General features: G+C 44.3%; 1 protein-coding gene across 2 annotated transcripts in view; it reads right to left on the bottom strand.

Annotated features, from left to right (window-relative positions):
* The window catches only part of MAF (MAF bZIP transcription factor), a gene marked incomplete at its 5' end in the record, with an annotated part of 359,645 nt that overhangs the window by 318,881 nt on the left and 17,710 nt on the right, over positions 1-23,054 (bottom strand). The window lies entirely within an intron of this gene.

The following is a 23,054-nucleotide window of genomic DNA, read 5'->3' as shown; positions in this document are numbered from 1 at the left end:
CACTTAAGCAGCTTTGGAAAATTTGTTTCGGTATTCTTCATCCCAAGCACAACCGTCACCTTCACGTATGAGCTTTGTGATCAAGGCCATTAGATCATCTCTCTGTGCCTCAGTTTAGGCATCCAAAAAATGGGGATAATTAATCATACCCACACTGATAGGGTTGCTCTAAGGACTTAATATATGTGAAGAGCTTAGAACGGTGCTTGACAAGCATCAGCTACATTGGTGATTTTCCATTATGGGTTCTCTGCTGTCTTTGTACACATACAAGCTCTTTTCAGCCAACACTCTATCTGACTTCAGCTAGTGAGATTTTTTTTTTAATTCAATTCCATTGCTAGTGCCAGCTATATCGATGCTTGGGCTGCTGGGGAAGAGCTAGGGAAGACTTTTCTGCCAAGGTAATTTCCCAAAGTTTCTGTTTTTGGAGGAGAAAATTAGACAATGGCCAAGATCAGCAGTTTGAGGGTGGAGGAGGAGAAAGCTGGAGCTTCTCTTTGCAAACGATCTTGTCACAGCATTTTCCAGGCCCCAAAGTGCAGAGGGGTGTGAAAACATCCCTGGCTGTGAGCAAGAAGAAATAGACCCACCACTAGAGTCAGCCCAAATGCAGAGCACAAATGGACGAAGACTATTTTGGTTCCTGGAGCTGGCTGTAGCCTACAATTTGTACCCTGGCAACTGTTTACTGGTTATGTGGCCTTGGGCATGTCAGAGTCTCTGTGACTCAGTTTTCTCATCTGTAAAACAGGGATCATAACAGTGGCCAGTAGAACAGAATAGAGAGCCCAGAAATAAACCCACACACCTATGGTCAATTAATCTTCAACAATAGAGGCAAGAATATGTTGAATACAACAGAGAAAAGACAGTCTCTTCAGCAAGTGGAGTTGGAAAGCTGGACAGCGCATGTAAATCAATGAAGTTAGAACACTCCCTCACACTATACACAGAAACAAACTCAAAATGGTTTAAAGACTTAAATATAAGACAGGACACCTAGAAAAGAACATAGGCAAAACATTCTCCGATATAAATCATATCAATGTTTTCTTAGGTCAGTCTTCCAAGGCAACAAATAAATGCAAATATAAACAAATAGAACCTGATCAAACTTGCAAGCTTTTACTCAGCAAAGGAAACGATAAACAAAATGAAAATACAACCTATGGACTGGGAGAAAATATTTGCAAATGATGCAACTAGCAAGGGTTTAATTTACCCTTAATATACAAACCCAAAATACAGAAACAACTCATACAACTCAATAACAAAAAAACCAAACAACCCAATCAAGAAATGGGTGAAAGACCTAAACAGACATTTCTCCAAAGATGACATACTAATGGCCAATAGGCACACAAAAAGATGCTCAACATTGTTAATTACCAGAGAAATGCAAATCAAAACTACAATGAGGTATCACCTCATACTGGTCAGAACGGCCATCATTAAAAAGTCTACAAATGACAAATGCTAGAGAGGGTGTGGAGAAAAGAGAACCCTCTTGCACTGTTGGTGGGAACGTAAATTGGTGCAGCCACTATGGAGAACAGTATGGAGGTTCCTTAAAAAACTAAAAATAGAGTTACTGTATGATCCAGCAATCCCACTCCTGGGCATATATCTGGAGAAAACCATGGTTCTAAAGGATACATGCACCCCTATGTTCAGAGCAGCACTATTGGCAGTAGGCAAGACATGGAAGCAACCTAAATGTCCATCCACAGACAAATGGATAGAGAAGACGTGATACAAATATACAATGGAATATTACTCAGCCATAGAAAAGAGTGAAATAATGCTATCTGCAGCAACATGATGGACTTAGGGATTATCATAATAAGTGAAGTCAGACAAAGAAAGACAAATATCATATGATATCGCTTACATATGGAATCTAAAATATGATACGAATGAACTTACAAAACAGAAACAGACTTGCAGTCATCTAAAACAAACTTACGGTTACCAAAGGGTAAAGGGGGCAGGAGGGATAAACTGGGAATTTGGGATTGACAGATACACACTACTATATATAAAATGAACAACAAGGTCCTACTGCATAGCTCAGGGAACTATATTCGATATCTTGTAATAAATTATAACGGAAAAGAAAAAATAAGTGGCCAACTTTCAGAGTGTTGTAAAGATTAAGTGGATGATCATTGTTATGCCTCAACAGGGTCACCCTTCAGCAATGCTAGTTATTATCACAAACAGGGGTCATTTGTAATTTCTTATTTCTTCAACTAATGCATATGAAGTACCTGGCGTATGCTGAGCACTCCGTGACGGGCGAGGATATAGGAGAAACTCGGATTCAACCCAGCCAGTTGAGCCGCACATCCGAAGGACACATGCAGGTGGGCTGGGGCCATAAATCTAAGACTCGAAACCTTAGGCAATCAGAGAAGGCTTCCTGGGGGGGAGTGACCTTTAAGCCAAGGTGCTTCAGGCCAGTGAACGTTCCAGGTTGTGATGGGAGCAGCTCAGGGGAAGCTCAGTGGCTTCTCTCGGCCACTTGCACAGATAGGAATGTGAAGCTCTGCCCTAGAACCTGACCGCTGCATGGGGCACACCAGCCACAGACCATCCAAGGCAACATACCTTACAGTCGGAACCCTTCGGTCTCCGCTTGTTTCGGTTTGCGGGAGCCATTACAGTAGCACAACAGTGTCGTAAAAAGCCGGAAAGCAAAAAGTGTTAAAGGGAAGGTGTCCATTTATGCTTGAGTTAGATGGGGAGGGAAGGAAGGAAGGAAGGAAGGAAGGAAGGAAGGAAGGAAGGAAGGGAGGGAGGGGCAGAGGTTGGCTGGTTGAAGCCGCCCATCGCAAGGAAATGCCATGGTTTAAAGTCATGTACCCTTCTCTCTGGTGAACCACTTTGATCAGCTTTGTCATTTCAAACGGTTCAGTGCTTTCTATCTTCAGGTTAACATTAAAAGGCATTATTGGAGCTGACTTTATATCATCATTTATTTTCTCACTTAAGAGCAAAGGGAAGGCTGGGGTCAAACTTTTGGGGATCAGCTCCATTATACTGTACAAAAGCAGCAGAGCACGGGGGTAGCTGAGCCCCCTGAAGAAGCACAGAATGGGGGATTTTTCACTGAAAGTTGGAAAGCAGTTCCAGGCCCTGAGGATGCACCATCTAGCCAAACCGATATCCCTCGTCTTCCTGAATCTTACCATCTAACTGCGGTTCCATTCACGGGTCCAGTGGCTTTCCTGGGGAGAGCAAAACAAACCACCCATCTTCCCTTTTAACCTGGTTCTCATGTTTGTAATAGGGGCTTCCGATCCTTCGGAAGCTTTTAAACTCTAAGAGATGATGACAGGGTAACCTTCATGCTTCCTTTCTCTGAAGTCAGGAAATCATTCAGAGAATTTGTTGATTCTTGGCTGGACACATGCACTTCTCTGCTGAACCAACAGAAACACCACAAAAACCCCTACCCAGGGTGTGTCTTAGTGATCTCTCCTGGTCGCTGTGTGCTTGTTTGGGGGTTGCTGACTTTCATTTGATTGCCGTTTCTGAAACCACAGTACAACTCGTCAAACACAAGCATCGTGCCTGAGGACACTGGCCGTGGTTTGAGCGGGCTTAGCTATTAACCGAGCTTGCACCACCAAGAAGAGAGCCCGAGGAGGCCCCTTGCTTCCGGCTACTGATGGTTTGTGCACGAACGTAGCACTCTCATTAGAATGAACCACTGTTAAAAGCAGATGGGAGTTTGGTTTACCACTTGAATCACCCTGACCATCTACAGAGCAAGACCCAAAGGTCCCAGTCATTCTTTCTCTTCAACAATGTGCACCTCTATGCAAATTCTAAACCCTTGACAGCTGGCAAAAATCAGACAGGGTCTTTCATGGGGGAAGCTTGCCAGTGGCCGATTCAAAAGCCACAGCCTTCACCCTGAGCTGGACATACGCCTTACCTGTTGCCCTGCCTTCCATTCAACAGTAAAAACGAGAAACAACTATCAGGTGATTGAAAAAGCTTGAGCCTTCTACTGTTTTATTGACTTGTCACTGCAGATAAATTGACTATAATTTACTTCAAGAGTAAATTACTAGATGTTCATAAAAAAGAAAACTGTTGTACATTACCGTCCCTAATTAAGATGTTAAACATGATTCCATTTTTAAATTGGAGAAACCAGCGGAAATGAAAAATGCTGATGAGCTGTATTTCACTCTGTTGTTTTCCTTCCTCTCCATCACATCAGTTCATGGTTTGGATATCTGATGGGCACATGTGGTAAGGAAAGCAGAACATGGGTCTTTGAAAGTTCTAACTAACATATGATTGTTTTGGTTTGGCTTATTTTGTTTCGTTTTATTTTCTGTTTCTCCCTTCTGTCTCTGTCACTATCACTATTCTTCAAAGAAATTCTGTAAGTCACATATTGCTTTCGAGATCCAGTTGGTTAAATCAGAGAAATCAAAAGAATTGGAGATGAGGGCTAGAGCAGGGAAACCTATGCAATCCTCCATCTGGGCGTTGCAAATTAAGTGGAACCAACCTATTGTTGAAAATTAAAAAAAAACCCAAAACAAAAACATAGGCTGTGTAGCTAAGCATAAAAAATATCCTGAACTATCGTGCCTGTTTTTCTCCAAACATATGGGATTGTGGGAGATGTCTTGGGAAGAGGGACAGAAAATGTTCTCCAAAGCCAAGGCGAGTTACAACAATTATCCACACCATTCAGAACGGAACCGGATGGACTGAGAAAAGAGGAAGAGATGTGTCTGGTGCTTGACAAGAGTGGCCCCCAAAGCTAGGAATCCCGGGGATAACTATTTGCCTTCATTAATTCAGTGTATTTGTTAAGAGCCTGCGGTGTGCTGGGCGGCAAGCAAGGTACGTAGGAGCCAAGAATGGACACAACACGACAGGTACCATTGGTCCCAAGCTCACAACAACTCGCTGGTCAGCTTTCAGCTCCTTCTCGTCCTCAGCCTTCCATGTTCCCAGTTCTCCCTGCAAAACATGTCCCCTTTCCGTTTTTACCCCCCTAACTTCTCGAGGCATACATAGTCCTTCTCATCCTCAAATCCTCAAGGTCAATCTCACGCCTCCTAATATCCAGACCAGGTCTTGTCACAGCACTCTTTTCTCAGACTTGAAGACACTGAGCACAATGACAGTGAATTGCTTCCATAAAGCCAAGCTATGCCCAGCACTATTCACAATAGCCAACACATGGAAACAACCTAAACATCCACTGACAGATGAATGGATAAAGAAGATGCGGTACATATATACAATGGAATACTACTGAGCCATAAAAGAGAACCAAATAATGCCATTTGCAGCAACATGGATGGACCTAGAGATAAACATACTAAGTGAAAAAGAGAAAGACAAATACCATATTATATCACTTATATGTGGAATCTAAAATATGCCACAAATGATCCTATCTATGAAACATAAACAGAATCGCAGACATAGAGGACAAACTGGTGGTTGCCAAGGGGGGGAGGGGGTTGGGGGAGGGATGGAGTGAGAGGTTGGGGTGAGCAGATGTGAGCTTTTATATACAGAACGGATAAACAACAAGGTCCTACTGCATAGCACAGAGAACTACATTCAATATCCTATGATAAACCATAATGGAAAAGAAAACGAAAAAAATGTATATATATGTAAAACTGAGTCATTTTGCGGTACAGCAGTAATTCACACAACACTGTAAATCAACTATATGTCAATTTAAACATACTGATAAATATTAAATAAATAGATAGATAGATACTGATTTTTGGCTTCAAAAGAAAAAAATAAAGTCAAGGTATGCCAAGGGCTTGTGAAGCTGAAGATGGGCAGGGACAAGGTTTGCTCTGTTCCCACCTATGATGTTCCAGCACCCCAGTACCCCACACAATAGTTTCTTAATAGATGATGTGCCAGGTGAATGAATAAATGAATGGAAAGAATGAAGGAATGACTAAGTGAATGGATTTCCTCATCACATTCCAGGTTCTCATAGTCAGAGACACAGTTCTTAGCCCTTAGAAAAATCCGTTTTCAAAGCATAAAGGTCCATTGTCTGACCAAAGCACACATCATTCATCTATATCATCTACACCCTGGGCGCCAACTAACAGTACAGGACACTCCTCAGCCTCGTCCCTAAGCACAAACCTAAGAACGCAGATTTCCCAACATGTACAGAGTTTCAAGGTCTCTCCAACCCCCATTCGTAAGCCTCCCTGCTTTGGAGAAGGTCCCACACTACCTAGCTGCTATCTGGAGTTCGAACCCAGGACTTATTCCTTAAAAGAACAAGTTGAAGAGGGAAAGAAAACATCATCCCACCGAGGCCTGGCTCTGGCTCGGAGACCTCCGCATCCTTGTCCTTCTGGATCCAGCCCCTCCCCTGGTCCAGGAGACAGAGTAGATGCCTCCCTCCTTTTTCAGAACACCTCGCCCCAAAACAAAACAAACAAAAAATCCAAACCAAAAAACTCTTCAGGGTCCTCTTTTAAATTCACATGTATCTACCTGTCAAGAAGTTCTTCATTTGTCCCTTCTCCTGTCCATTCATCCATTCAGCAAATATTTATTAAGCACGTATTACACGCAGGTGCCATGCTAGGTGTCTATACTACACAAGCACCTGGAGCTTACACTCTGGTGGATCTAACACACAGGGTGAAGGCCATGTCTGTAAGGGCACTGGACTTTCCAGATGCCAGACAAAGCTAAATCTCACACTGGCAGTTGGTGGTTTTTCAACCCAATAACTGAGATAACTCCCGAACTCTAGAGCTCGGTATACCATCCAGTGATGTAGCCACTGGCTCTGTGTCGCTACTGAGCACTTGAAAAGTGGCTGGCGTGGCTGAGGAACTGAATTTTTAGTTGTCTCTGCTTTTAACTGCTTTACTTTTAAATGTATAAACTAAAGCAATGTACATTTTTTTCCCCCCGTGAAGCACACCTTGATTGTTTGGGTCAGACTCTGTTTCACAGTAAACATTGAACATTTGGCAACCACACTGAGATACACATCAAATTTCAGAGACTTTGCACACACTCACGAAATGATTGTAAAATACCTCATCAATACATTTTTATATTGATCACGTGTTGCCATCATACTGTTCTGATGGACTGGGTTTTAACTAATATTAAATTCACTTCACTGTTTCTTTTTATTTTCTGAAATGTGGTTGCTAGAAAAGTGAAAATTTTAAATGTGGCTTGTTTTATTTCTATGGGACAGCAGTGGTCTGGGTGTCTTAATAAAAAAAAAAGCTAGCAAAACAATCTCAACACATAAAATGGATTTGACAGCCTGGATGATCTCAGGGGCTGTTATATCTGATTTCATATCTCATCCTGATTCAGGGGGTCACCTCTGGCATTTCTGGTTGGGAAGGAGGAAACTTTTTGCTCCCTGTAAAGTTTTCCACTTTCAAAACTTGTCATGCAGACTCCTCAGAGCACAATCACTTGTGATTGTTTTGGGATGCTGGGAAAGGCAGCCTCAAACTGTTAGCTTGGGTTTGAAGCTTCTTCTTAATCTAGTTCACAATTCCGTGTATTTCGAAGGCAGAAACGGTGAACCTTCCAGCGGGATGCATCTCAAGTGTAGCAAGCCCTGCTTTCAGCAGGTCCCCATCCCCATGGCCATGGCCACCTCCTCTGGCCTCCTGGGACTTCCCACTAAGAGGCTGTCACTGCATAATTACACGTACAGTCCTGCTGGGCAGCCTCTCTCCTCTCCACCTTTGCAATTTTTAAATTTTGTTGGAGAGAAAGTGGAAGGAGTCTTCCTCGGTGCTTGGAAGCATGCCAACCTTGCTGGAACACCTTCTTCCATCTGTTACCTGGAAATTTCGGGTTCTGGCCGCAGTGGGGGAGGCAGGAGGAATTTGGGGGAGGAAAGTGAGGAATCAGTCCACAGCTGAATAAGGGCCATGGTGTCACAGTGGAGCCCTACGAACACATCATGCTGGCACATTTGAAAATAATACATCTGTGAGTCTGATAACTTCTCTGCTGGAGTGAGATTTCAACTGGTCAGCATTCTAAGGAACTGGGGGGGACTGGGAGGAGCCTGGAGGGGCCCAGGCTGGTCAGGAAAGATGTACAGATGAGAAGTCAGGCGCCACGCTGCTGCCCAGCCCAGCAAATGGAATCTCGTTTGATGAGGGGGCTGATGGCTTCAGGGGGACGACATCGTGGAAACTTCTCGCCAACCAGACACGTGTGGAGGGCTGATGCTGGCCTGGCAGCTTGCTGTGTCCCGGCCACCTACGTCTCTGACCATGCCACAGCATGCATCCCTTCATACCTATTTTCCATGGGAGGGGACCAAGGTCAAAGCGTGACGTGCACGGTGTCCCCCTGTAGAGTTAAGCGTGCTGAGAAACCACCCATTCCTGACTTATCCCCACAAGTCCTGGGCCTGGGAATCTCACAAGGAGAGAGAAGGCCTTCGGTACCTGTGGTTTGATTTTCAGACTCTCTTTGGCTATCGGTCCCTTTGAGGCTCTGATGAATGCAGGGACTCTCTTTCCAGAAAAATGGACGTGGATGGAATTTTGAATCCCTGTCTAGGGGATTTTAAAAAGTCCTTAAAGGTAAGTCTTGGGCTGTCCGGGGATGGATAAACTGCATATAAAGAAAGGCTACCTACTATCAAAATGCAAATATTAGCTAGAAAGGGGGGACTCATTTGATCTGATTTTTGATTACTACTTTATTATGTAAAGTAATATATGTAATATATATTGAAATATATATTACATACATGTGTAATATATATATAAATATATATTACAAATACATATACACATATATTGTATATATGTAAAATATATAATGAAAAAATATATAATAAATACGTATGAATATAAATATACAATGAAACAAATATATGAATATATTTTTTCATATGTATTTTACATATATACATTTCATAATACAGTAGTAACCTTATATAAAAAAATATCTAACATATATATTCTGTTTGATCAGTGGCAGCTGAGAAATTAACCTATATAAATCACTGGCTTTTCATTTTGTGTTTTTTCTTTTTAAAATAAATGAATAAATAAAAGGCAATGGCCAATGACATTACCAACCTGGTTTTGTTTGTTTCTTTCCTGTCCTGACACAGGTCAAATTGGCTGGGGGTTACGTGAGGTCAGATCCTCAGAAGGCAAAGCATGGCCTCACCGCCTGCAGGTGTTATGGGCCAACCAACCTCCCAAGAGCCCTCGGCGGTGGGGTGGTGGTGAAGTGCCCCCATTGGATGGATGAGGAACCAGAATTGCCAGGGGTCATTCAGCTACTTAGGGACAAGGCAGAGCAGGAGGAGGGCCTGTCTGACTGCATCAGCAGTGCTCTGGGCCGCCGTGCTCTCCTGCCCTCCAGGAGATCTCCCTGGGAACCAGCAACCTCACTCCCACATGCTCAGTCAGATGAAGCTCAGAACGTGGCCACCCAGCCGGAGATTAGAGAAATTCAGAGAGAGCACCGTTTTACATTGATGATAAAATCTCGCGGGTCTGGGACGGGGCCTTCGTGGATGTCACGTCCCTCCTTACCACTACCTCCAAGAAGAGACTGATACTCAGCACCCCCAATAAAGAAATCCCCTCTACAGGTTAACAGGCCTTCCCACGTCCAGGTAGGTGTCAGCAAAGTGCCTTCTCATCCACAGAAATGGGATCTTCTAGCTGCCGGCCAGTATCTCTTTGAGCCTCCCACTGATTTCTCTAAGGCTCTAAGAGCTGAATTTTCTCCTGCGTCGGAGAGCTGGAAGTTAAGCTTAATGTACAAACCTTTATTTTCCAAAGAGGCACGTTGGCCTTCTTGTATCGACAGACTCTGGAGCTTAGATTTATTACAGAATGGTAATCAGGCAAAAGAATAAATACACTGCATCTTTAATTCATTAATCACCTCGGAAAGCAAAATGAACTACAGTAAAGAAGACAATATGTTTTTCATCGCTGGGGGTGGGGCGATGAGGGAGTCAGTTTCTCAATAAAATCCAGCTACTAAAATCCATTTTGCGTGAAGATTAGAGAAAGGACAGTTTACCTCTGAGGCTGGGGGCAGGAGGCCCTCTGCAAAGGAAGTGTGGCAGGCCCAGGTGTCTGTGGATGGCCCCTGGTGGACCCTGGTGTCTTCTGGGTTCCTGTTGTAACTTACATCGTGAGCCAAAGGCTAGTCAAGAAACCAGGCGTGGGAGTCAAGCAGACCTAGGTTCAAATTCATACTCCCTCTGGAAAATGGAGAGGGCGGGGGGAGGGGCACCCTAAATCACTTATTGCCTTGAGACTGGTCTACCTATGGGATGTGGGTCCTGGAGGTGTTTTGTTTTCCAAACATCTCATGTCACCAAATTCTCATTAAAGGAGATCTGTACCAAGGCTGGGAAACAATTTCTGGAAGCAAAAATGAAACATCAGTTTTTCTGATCAGCCGCACACAGCTGGGCACTTTGGAAGCACCATCTGGCTTGAGAGTCTTCGATCTGGTCTGGAATGTTAGGAGGGTGCCCTATTCCCGCTGTTGTTCCTCAGTCCTGACAACCTGGAAACTAGAAATTAGCTGACTTCTCACCTATATAACAGACCTACAAAGTGAGAAGGAGTTAGTCAGCATCTTAGACTTTTCAAGGGAGAGAATCATGGTCCGGGTAAAGATATAACGGGAAGCCATAATAATAGATCATGTTTATTGACTGCTTCTAGGGACTTTGCATAGATTATCTCTAATCTTCACAACTATGCTTCAGGGGTTTGGACCTATTACTGTGCCCATTTTACAGATGAGAAATCAGGTCCATGGAGGTCAAGTCCTTCCACCAAGTGTACATCACCAAGTGACTCAGCTGGGAGGATAAGAACCACCACCACGTAGCAGGCACTTCCTGCCTACTGTGCTTTATCTGTAGGACGTCATTTATTCTCATCAACAACCTAGAAAAACAAATATGACTATTCCTGTTTCATTTATGAAGTCCAAAGAAGCTCAGAGATTTTAAACCAGGGTTTCCCAGCGTCAGAACGAATGACATTTGGACCTGAATAAGGCTTTATTGTGGGAGCTGTCCTGTGCTCTGCAAGGTGTTTCCCAGCATCCCTGCCCTCCACCCACCAGATGCCGGTAGCATCCAGTCCCCTAAGTCATGACAACCAAAAATGTTGCCAAATGTCCCCTGCGGAGCAAAATCATCCCTGCTTTAAACAAACAATGAGGTCATGCAGGTGGGACTGCAGAGGTGGAAATGGCACCCCAGTCTACCTGAATCCCCCATTAATCGTTTTCCAAATGCTGTTTCAGTTACCTTACGGCAGGCCCTATTATAGCATCACCTGGGAACCTGTTACAAATGTACACTCTGAGGCCCCGTGCCCAGAATGCCTGAATCAGAAATTCGAGGGATGGGGTCTACTAGCAATCAGAGTTTTAACAAGTCCTTCAGGTAATCCAGTGCTCACTGAAGTCTGAGGCCCAGTGCCTTACAGCAGTGTGTCTCAGCCTTGGCTGTGCGCTACAGTCACCTGGGGCTCTTTGCAAACAACACTGATGCCCGGGTACCACCTCAGGATTCTGATTTAATTGATCTGGGTTGGGAAGTATTCCAGACGATCCTCATGGGGGAGCTGAGGGTGAGAACCACCAACCTCGAAGGAGCTGCCCCTGGTTCTCAGAGAGGCGTGGGTCGAAGTCCAAGCGTCAACATTAAAAACAGTTGAGGTTGGTCCCCTGACCCATCCGCCCGAATCTTGGACAGAAGTGGCCAGAACCGGGTAGTGATTCCCCACTCTCAGCCTCAAGCCACAGCCCCACACGGCCCAGCTCCTGTCACTGACCCTCTTTTGGGATCCCTCTTTCATCGATTTACCTAAATCTCAAAACGTTTTTGGAAGGTATTTAGTTGGACTCCGCACCAGCTCAAGAGGTGAAGGAGGCCACGAAAATTGGCAGGTGAATGCTTTGCATTAAGTCAGACATACCTACAAGGTAACAGAATCACTGCTGCAGGAGGAAATGGAATTCAACTTCTCCTTTAACAGTACCTAAGCATCCTCCAAGGTCCTAATCCCTTCCTCCAGCCATTGCCTTTAGTTCTACTATTCACCTACCCCTCCTCCGCCCTGGCAAGCCCATTTCCTCACCATCCTTTGCAAAGTCCAAAGTCACTCCCTTATTAACCTGGCCGTGTCCTCTCCCATCCTGTTCCCCAGAGCCTGGAACATCTGACCACTTCTTCCCAGATGCCCATAACTCTCCATCCTTTAAGATCTTTCTCTGATGCCTCCAATAATCACCCCTTCTCTGCTGCTTCTGTGCTACCATCAGAGCAGCAATGTCCGAGATGCATTTGATAGATTCCGTCCTGCTCTGTTCCGTTTCCTTATGTTTTTTTTTTTTTTCCTCATCTGGGCATCTCAAGCAGCGGCGTGCTGCTAAATGTTTAACAACTGGTTTTTTGGCAGAGGATGGAGGCCAGAGAAAGAGGCTCGATTTTATTAGCACTTGCATTCCGTGCTGCACATATTCCCACCACAGCCGATTTCATGCTACGGTGACGTGAAATCACTGAACGTGATATTGAAAGAGACGCATACAACTGGCTCTCGGGAGCCCGCAGGAGTGGGCCCTGCCAGCTCACCAACGACAGTCAATCCAGCAAACATCTACTGGGAGTATGCTCTGTTCGATCCCCTGTGCTAAATGCTGAGCGAAAGGAATGAAAGACATGGGTCCTGGATCAGAGTCCAGCGCACTATACGGGGAAAAAGGGTCTTTCAGAGGGACCCATCACAGGCAGAGAAAGTGGTAAAAGGAACATAAAAAGGAGGAAGCAGTCAACTTTGACCAACTAGACTCTGAGGTTGCTTTGAATCCTGGGGAGAAGGATACGGAACAATTTTTTTTTTTTTTTTTTTGCGGTACACGGGCCTCTCACTGTTGTGGCCTCTCCCACTGCGGAGCACAGGCTCCGGACGCGCAGGCTCCGCGGCCACGGCTCACGGGCCCAGCCGCTCCGCGGCATGTGGGATCCTCCCGGACCGGGGCACGAACCCGTGTCCCCTGCATCGGCGGGCGGGCTCTCAACCACTGCGCCACCAGGGAAGCCCCTGAACATTTTTGAGGCAAAGGAGACACAGTTATCACTGGTCACACTTCTGTTGCCGCCTGAGTGGGGACCACAGCCTCCTGGCATCACACTTAGTAGATGCTGCCGTGACTTGTTCATTTAACCCGTGGAAAAATTCCAGGAGGCTGGTTCTATCATGCCCACCTAGAAGGGAAGAGACTTTCCCAAAGTCACAAAGCTGGAAAGGTCTGGCACTGATGTCTGTAACACCCTGAGCAATCTCTCAGTGTTTCCAGTGAGGGAAAGTGGTCCTTTGTTACATCAAAGCCTGCTGAGCTGGCATTCCCTTAGAGAAGGACTCCCCAAAGGTATTCAAAGTGGGCTGCAGACATCCTGGAGCCCTAGGGGGTAGAGAGAGAAGGGCCCAGAACTTGGAGGATCATCTCTACCCCCATAAGCGTCTCATTTCTTTTTTACCCAGTGATCTCACATAACCTGTCATTTTACAGATAAATGCTTCCTCTGCTGAAACAAAACAAAATGAGTTTGAAAAACGTCTGGTTCGTGCCAAATCCTGAAATGTATGTAGGTGGTGGCTGAAGCCTGGGGTGCTTCTAGTGGGCATCCCCCCACCCCATATTTTTTTCTAATTTGCTACAGTGCTAGCATAATACGGGAATAAAATAACTTTGGAGAAATTTTCAGAAAATGCACCCAAGACCAAGTACCTTCCCCGCAAAAGGAGCACTCTAAAGGCAAAATTTTAAGCACACCAGTAACCCCTGCCCCTGGACCGGTGGGTTGAAATCTCCCTATTCTGTCCTTTGCTGGGTTCCTGCAGGACGCGTCTGCAGGATTTCTTGGCTCAGCATAGGAAACTTGCCTTGACACCCAGTCAAATCCAGGTTCACCTTGGAAACGCTTGCCCCCTTGTTGGAAACGCTTTTCAACCACATGAGACAAAATCTGTTTTACACAATTTCTCTGCAGGCATCTTGGCCCCTGCAACGAGTTCAAAGAACGAGGGCTGCGAAATCTACCCCTTTACTCACCACCTGGTACCCAACTCACTCCTCATTTCTCTCTTCCTAAGAGAAGACTGCAACGGCATTGCTGTATTTTAACATATAACTCCCAAATTAAAAACTGAAAGAAGAAACACATTTTTCTGTCAATGGCTTAAGGGGATTGCACCTCTAAGCTGCTGCTAAAACTCCCTTCCACTTTTTCACATTTGTAGCATTTTGGAGCAATTTGCTGGAGTCAAAGAAAGCAGTGAAATGTCCACAACCGACTTCAAAGCCCCCAAATCCTGTACCAGTGGAGGGGAGGCTGGTAGCCACACCAGAGGGGACCTTTTTCAAAGAGACGTGTGTAGGAACTTACCAGGCATTTCTGCCCTGCATCTGCGATTGATGTTAATGACAGACACGTGACCAAATCCCCACATAGTTCTTTGAAAAATGCCCCTCCCTCTCTTCTTGCTAACACTTTTGGCCGGGACAATGCAGATGACACAGAAAAGGGCTAGAATAGAGGGACGGCTGCCAGGGCTCCGCGCACAGGGCTCCGTTGACTCATTACTACACAGGAGTCTTTTATCTGGTGGGGAGCGTGGAGCAAGATGGATTAATCAAGAGAAAGGGTTACATCTGAATGGTTTTACATTTGTCAAAATGAGTGCTGGGGCTTCCCTGGTGGCGCAGTGGTTGGGAGTCCGCCTGCCGATGCAGGGGACACGGGTTCGCACCCCGGTCCGGGAGGATCCCACATGCCGCGGCGCGGCTGGGCCCTGTGAGCCATGGCCGCTGAGCCTGCGCATCCGGAGCCTGTGCTCTGCAGCGGGAGAGGCCACAACAGTGAGAGGCCCGTGTACCGCAAAAAAAAAAAAAAAAAAAATGAGTGCTGGGCACAAGTGGCTCCAGAGAAAGGAAACACGCCAACCCTCAGGGCACCAGCCACACTAGTTCATTCCTCTCTCTCGTTTTGTCTTCTGTTTCCATGCCCTCTTTGGCCTGGCCTTGCAATTTCTTCTCCATCGGACCCCTGTTTACCCGTCTTGGTCCATGCCCAGGACACTCCTTCCTTCCCAGCTCACATACAGAAACACACAGTTTATTCCAGCTATGCCCACACTGCTGTGTCGAATTAAGATCCCCAAGCACAAAATGTGTAGAAGAGGGTATGTGGTCTGTGAATATTCTGTGCTATTAGATATTACAAAAATTAGCCCCCTAAGATGCTGTCCAATGTACAGGCTCACAATAGTGTATGAGACTGCCCATGGCCCCAGATTCCAGCCCAAAGGGATTACTATTATCATTTGGTTAGGAGTGAGATGAATATTGTTTCAGAAGATTATTGGTCATCTGTATTTATTTTTTCTAAATGCGGCCCATTTTCCTATCAGGTTGTTTACCTTCTTTCTTATGAATTTAAAGGAGCTCTTCATATTAAGGACATTGGGTCTTTGACCACCTTGCGGGTTGCGATTTTCCCTACTTGGCTGTTTGTCTTTTGATTTTGTTCATGGCATTTTTCCTATGCGTAGGTTTTAAATGCTTATGTAGTCAAATTTATCAATCCGTTGCTGTACAGCATCTGGGTTTTGCATCAGGCTAAGGAAGATCTTCCCTATCGTAAGTTTAAAAAAAAAAACAAAAAACTAGTTTCTTTTTGCCACTTTCGTAGCTTTTGCCTTCACATAGGATGTTCACAAAACGACCACCCTCCTCCTTTTCACAAACCCCCCAGCTTTGGGGAAGCGTTTATCAAATAGGACCAGCATGGACTGTTTTCAATTGTCTGTCTGCATCAATAATAAATCTTGAGAGCAAGAACTGTGCCTTATTTGTTCCTGAATCCTTCAGCACCGAATCCATATTCTAGTGCATAGCAGGTGCAAAACAAGTGTTCGTTGAATTAAATCTTAAAATAAAGCATAACAACTTTGATGACCAACCAGCCAGCGCAAAAGCGTCTATTTTCCAATAGTTCTCCAAAAGAGGACGTTAAGAAATCGGTCTGGTGTAGACCATATTTAACAAGCTGTCCAGGAAAGGAAACTCAGCCCACAAAAGTGTCAAGGAAATGTCGGGATATGGGTTTGTGGAAAAGCTGGGAGAGGTTTAAGAGAACACCCTCTCATTGTGACAGATTTCAAAGATGTCATCTTCATCATTTAAGGAATTCTTACTAGGCTCTTGTTCCGTGTTTTGTTTGTTTGAGCACCTGATTCGGGTACACTCTGCCATCTTCCCAGGAGGATCTGAGACAAAGATGCCCCGTGCTGTTCCCTGGGAGAGGGCTGTGCTGGGTACAAAAATAAAGGAGGCACGAACTCCGGGCTCAGGGTTTAGAGCCTAAGAGAAGACGAGAAACGTAAAAGGTCTTACAAGGTAAAGAGTGCCTCCAGAGCGGGCCCATTTTTGTGTGGTTTACTGCTATGCTTTAGTGGAGAATCAGTGTGCCTGACAGTGCGTGATCACACATCTTGGTTAATTCTAACCAGAGGCATTTTCCTCCGTCCTGTTTCTACCACCACCCCGATCACCCATTGACTAAGTGCCTGCTGGTAATGATGACCAATAATACAGATATCTCACTGGTAACTGCAAAAGTATGTGCAAATAACTTGGACGATGTCTATCTTTGTCACTTGACAACCAAATACGTTCTCTTCTTTTCCACGCAGAATCTTTAAAAACACCATCCCATGTTTAAAATCAGCCATTCTGCCAGCTCAAAATGCTCAGTTATGTCTCTTGGTTCACGTGCTGAATCCCTGACAAACTGGTCCCTCAGCTGACTGTGTAGACTCATAGAAGGCCTCTGATTCGAGCTCACTGATCCATTTCCCAAAACACAAGAATTAAGCCCAGCAGGGTAATCCAGGGAATGTGGCCCGCCCAGGTCACAAGGCTGTTTAGTGGCCAAGGCAGGTGTAAAAAATGGGGCTTCTGGACATCAACTCAGATTCTCTTTCCCTGTGTGCCTCATCTGACTGCCTGAGCCCTCCTTATAAAAAAAACAGAGTTGATGTTAATAGAGCACTAGGAAGGCCCGAGGAAGCAGGAAAAACACAAAGCAATTGTTCATCCCTTTTAATTTTAAACTGGACCTGAAAAATGCTGACTTGTAAGACAATACAATAAAATATGGGAAATTCACCAGCTTCTTCACTTTCTGGGTTTCCAAAGCTGTGTCTCTGGATACTTCTACTAGGAGTTCTCAACCATGGTTGTGCATTAGAATCACTGGGAATTAGTTTTTTTAAAAAAAAAATACTCATGCCTGAGCCCCACCAGCCTGTGGAGGTTCTGGTTTAATTGGTCTGGTGCAAGTCATCAACATTTTTAAAAGCCCCATGGGTGCATCCAAGGTTGATGATCCAGTGTCTGGGTTTAGAGACCTGTTCATGGCCTAATTCTATTCATTCTTATCTTCTTAAGTGGTGTATGTGACTCTTGGGTACCAGTTTCCCTCCCCCACGTTGGGAAACGCTCATCTCCCCCATCTCCCAATCCCTGCAGAACTCCATTCTCAGAAAATGTGATTACGCAGCAGCTGGTCAGAAAGACCCACCCCTAGCCAGTGCTGACTGGACCAAAGATATACCTCACCAAGGTGAACCTATCAGCTATCTCCTCTGAACAGGACAGCAGAGTTGCTAACCAACCTCTGCTGGGGATGTGTAGGGGTGAGAGTGGGAATCAGGGGTACTTCAAAGCAAGAAGGCCTGCCTGCTTCCTGTAGGGAGAATGAAGCAGATGTGCCGACAGAGAAAAGGGAGGGGAGAGGGACAGAGAGAATGAGCCCCCATCGCCAACACTGCCCACCTTGCATCTTGCATTTCATGCCCTTAATATACACCTGTATCCTTACAATAAAGGAACAGGAACCTTAAGGCAGTTTTTATGTCCAAGATTCTAAGAAATTAACAGACTCCTTCCAAGACCTCAGAGTCCCTTGGAAGGCTCATCCAATCACAAACAGCCAGGGCGAATTTGACAGTGATCCTGGGTTTTTTAATCAGAGCAGAGGATCCCAAACCGGCATCCTAAAAGCCCACAGGGAGCCTGTGAAGGCAGGAATGGCACCCATGAACCACTGCTATCATCGTAAAGACCTAGAGGATAACCCCCATGATCAGGTTTTCTTTGCTTTTGATTGAATATACATGAATGGAATTATACCACTTCTCTTGCTGATCAGAAGCCCTAGAGCTTTTATGGAGGGCTCTGATTAATAAAACAAACGCACAGAATTACAAATGAATCCTTGAGAACATGGGATTCACAGGAGGAAATTAGTAAAGGGGTCCTTTGGTACTAAATAAGATAATTAAGTCAGGACTTCTTTACCTAGCCAACCATTTTTCAAAACTGCCCTACTGTTATTTCCACAAGATGGCTGATTAGAAAACAGGTTCCATGTAATAAATTGGGAAGATGTGTGCCACCCACGTTGGCCCTTCCCTATGGAGGGTCACAATACACATTAGCATATAAAGGCTCCGAGATGGAGGATAGCAAAATTAAATGTTTAACTTGGTCTAATCCATGATTTCCCTAGATGATTTGACCACAGAACTTCCCAAGTACACCTTTAAAAAATTTTTTTAGGGGTGATGGTAGTTTTTGAGGGGAAGGCAGATAATAAACTACTGTTCTAGGTTCTTCCCCATTTTCCAATTGTGACAACGCTTATTTTAAAGCAGAGGGAAGATGTCCAATATCATAACCACGAAGTTATTCTAAAACAAATCAAAGCTTGCACAGTGTCAAGGTCAAAGTTTTATTCCACATGATACTGATCAGGGCCAAGTATGGCAGGATGTTTACTCTGTGCCAGGCGCTTTACATACACTATCGTATTTAATCCTTTGCAGAAGCCTTTGAGGGACTATCCCTATTTTACAGATGCAGAAACTGTGTGTTCTTTTTCATGTGACTACAGGTTTTGCTGACAACTTTTTATTAAATGGGCCTTTCAATGGAGTGCTTTAACGCTGATTTATCTTCACTATCCAGCAATTTCCTGAGTGTCAGTTGTGCACCTGACACTTTACACATTACAGGGTATTAAGGAAATGTACCATCTATTATTTTTTAAATGCTCTTGAAATGACAATCTTTATCTCTGAATAAAGGCTGCTCCATTACCTACCACAACCAAAACCACAGAATCGTTTGCTTTTAGAGCCAGAGGGGTCCTTAGGGTCAAGCTCATGAGAAGTACTAGCCCCGATCTTCTAGATCCTTCTGAGATTATAATGCATTTTCTTCTAGGCGTCACTCAACCCCACTCAGAAAAAGAACACCGAGGAGGGGACGGCAGCTGAGCCCACACAACATGTGCTGAGCTTAAACACTGAGTTCTTTAACTGGGAAGGAGGGAATGAGCTGGCTGAGGCAGGGGCGGCATGGTGTCTAGCTGGAAAATCTGCATGACTGTGGTGTAAGGTCAAATCCTATCTGGACTGCTTTGTGCCTGAGTTTCTGCGTCTTTATAAAGGGGATTAAAGTATCTGCCCCCTCTAGCTGTGAGGATCAAGGGTGGCATAGGTCCTGGCTACCAGGAGATGCTCAATCAATGGTAGCTGTCGTCACCATCGCCCGTGAGGCTCTGGATGACCTCCAAAGGGCAGGGCTGGGTGGAACATCATGGTCTTCAACTCCATGGAAGTTTTCTCTAACTCCTGACCAACGGGTACCACCCCAAAGTGACCAGAAGAAATGGTGACTATCAACTCTGCGTTAAGTATTTTAAAAATCTGATTCTCATAGTCTCTATAACTGCAGAGTTAGAGGGGGAAAAGCAAGTCATCAGCTTGAAGCCTAGCTCATTTCTGAAATCCCTGAGAGGAAAATAAACTCTGTACACGTTTGATGAGATACATACACATTTTAATAATCAATACGTATGTCTACTGCCCCCTTCTTCTACATTCTCCTCTTCCTTTTGGTGATCTTTGCAGAAACTGAACTCCAGATAACCTCTGACTCAGTCTCCTCAACATCCTGGTTATGTGAGCTGGCATTCTAGTTTCAAATGTATGTCTCTGATACCTTTGTAAAAATATGTTCCAGTTTCAGAAAATAAGACCCCACTAATGAGCAAATCACAAGTAGAAGATCTGCTTTGAAAAAATCATATTTCAATTAATGCGATAATCTGGCAATGATTTAAAATGATCACTTGTTTTGCCAACATGCATAAATATCCTTCTTTTATTAAACATATTATTGTACCCCTATTATGTGTTGTGTTCACTGTGTTTGTAATTTATAGAATATGTTCTTTTCTTTTCTTTTATTATTGTATTTTATTTTACTGGAATGTTTTCAGTTGTGTTTGTTTAGGTTTGTGCCAGGGAACCTCCCATTTTGCCCCAATGACTGACCCACACCAATCTCTCCTCAGTAATGAACCCCAAGTCTCAAGGCCTGGGACTCAGGGGGATGCTGATAGCTATATTGATACCTATGATCAATTTCATCTCCATTTTCACACAATGTATCATTTTTCAAATGTAAAGAATTTGTGTAGTGTCTTGTTTCTAGGTAGAATTCTGTATCCCTCTTCATTTCTCATATTAACAGCTTAATACGTACAGCTAGAAAGGCAGAGAAGGAAATCTATAATGAGAAAACTTCAGGACTCCCCCAAATGAATAACTCTTGTCTTCAATGTGACAAATATGAAACAGGGTTTGACGCGCAAAGCCTTCCAAAAAAAACCTACACTTCCAGGTTCAAACCCAATGGTCCTGAGAAATGAAGGGCTAATTTTTGTCTTCTATTAATCACAAATTATTTTTTCCTTTAAAAAATTAATTAAAAACATGAGATGGAATAAATATTTCAGGCGACCAGCAGCAAAAAGGGAAAATACCATGTGTTTGGAGTTTTAGTGCCCTCTGAGTACAGAAATTTATTTGCAGCAAGCAGAAAACAGACAGCAAGCATAAAAATACAGCAGAGTCCCCCTAGTAAAATTATTTATCAAGCTAACAAGGGAGGGACCCTTCCAGTAACAACAAGCCAACAAGCCAGTGAGGAAAAGACATGGCTTTATATTTTACCTTTGGGTTAGCAACCCAGTAAAAATGCCAACTGACAAGCACTTCACATAAACATTTCTTTCTAAATGAGCATCCTTGTTAGAAGAAAAGGGAAAAAAAGTCTTTCTAGCTAAGGCGCGCTATAGCCTAGACAGAGAATTCGAGCACGTATATGCTGACTCCTTGGTGCCGAAGTAATACACCTTAAAAAATAACGTGAATGACGAACGGAGTTTACAAAACAAATTCAAAGTTCATTAAAGAAAATGTGCTTATATTCTTATCAGGGAATCCTCCTACTTGGATGTTGACAGTCATAGTTTTCTAAGATGCTTTTTCAGGCCTAGCTTAAGAGCCTCCAGCAAAAAAATACATACACATATATTCATATACACAGATAGACATGTACTGACATTGCCTCTCCTGTACAAGCCTCATTGCTATATTTTTTCAAATATTTATTTTACGAGCAAAACCCCAAAGTCAGATTTTACAGTTTAACGATACCAAACTCTGATTATAAATTACAGGTCACCTTACTGCAGCTTGCAATAGCCAAAAAGAAAAAGAAAAAAAAAGAAAGAAAAAGAAAAAAGAAGAAGAAAGAAAGAAAAAAGGGCGTGGGGAACCATCCAGTTGAAACCAGGCAGTGGCCTGATTTCAATTAAATTTTAAAGAAATAGTAAAAAGATGCCTTCTCAGGATAACTGCATCCTCAATAGCTTGGCAAGTGACACCTGATGAATTTACAATGAAATCACACACTTGGATCCCATCTTTCCTAAAGTGAAACATCTGATAAGCTAACCGTGGCAAACATGGGAAAGGGCCTTCTTTTTATTGTATTAGGAAGGGATGCTGGAGAGGATGCAGAATCTGAAGAACACTGTAAAACGCTGAGTAAAGACAGACAGAAACATCGTGCTGGATCTGATACCTCACCCCCCATACCTCGCCATCACATCCCCACCAATGCCTTAAAAAACACAAATTTCTCAGCAACAGGGATGGAAACGTTTTCATTACTAATATCAGCGGGCTCGAAAAAAATAAAACGAAATCCTTCCTTACTTTTTTTTTTTTTTTCCTCTCCGGAGCCGAGCGACTGTCACCGCGCTGCTATGAAAGCTCCCAGCTCTGACGGACAAGGGAACCCTCTGCTCCGGGGCAGGAACCCGACTGCAAGGCCCAAACACACTCCAACTCAAGTCCTCACAGCTGAGTTTGGGAGCTGGGCCTATTATCCGCCCACAAACGTGTAGGGAGGGCTTACGAGTCACGTGGTATTTTGTTCCACTGACCTTCGGGCGTTTTACACGAGGGCTTGTCAGGACGCTACAAAGTGAGCAAAGATCAGAGCCAACAGAGGTAACATTCTAATTAACCAGGTTCCCCGTGGAGACTAGAGTGTTTTGAACGCATCCCATTTTTACCAACAGTTTTATCACCAACAACTAAGCTGGGGAAGACTCTGAAAGCAGCGAGTTCTGGTTCCAGAGGCTCCACTAGATCAGGAGAGCACCGAGCACGGGGGAAAACCAGGCTTCCTGGGAAAGAAAGCGATGCCAAGCTGCCTCGCATGCGCATGCGTAGTGAGTCTCCAGAGGCTGCCGGAGCACACAGGACCGCAGCTGAGAACCCTCCACCCTGGGCTCCATTAGAAAGAGGCAGGGTGGGGGGGGGGCGGTTAAATAAGGAAGAGAAATTTAAAAGGAAACAGAAAATTCTATTCTCCATTCAAAACTTTCAGCCCAGTAAGAGATGCTTCCTCCGCCATTTCTTGTACATCAGGAATGAACCTCATTCTAAAATATAAACAAACCAGAGGCACGCCGTCGCGGTATAGACTCAAGCCCTTTAATTAAGCACCATCTGTAACGAAAGGTCTCCATCCTGAGT

This window comes from Mesoplodon bidens (assembly GCF_964165515.1).
Source record: "Mesoplodon bidens genome assembly, chromosome: 18".
Classification (NCBI taxonomy): Eukaryota; Metazoa; Chordata; class Mammalia; order Artiodactyla; family Ziphiidae; genus Mesoplodon; species Mesoplodon bidens.
The sequence above is the reverse complement of the archived record's forward strand: the minus strand, read 5'-3'. Positions and strand labels throughout refer to the sequence as shown.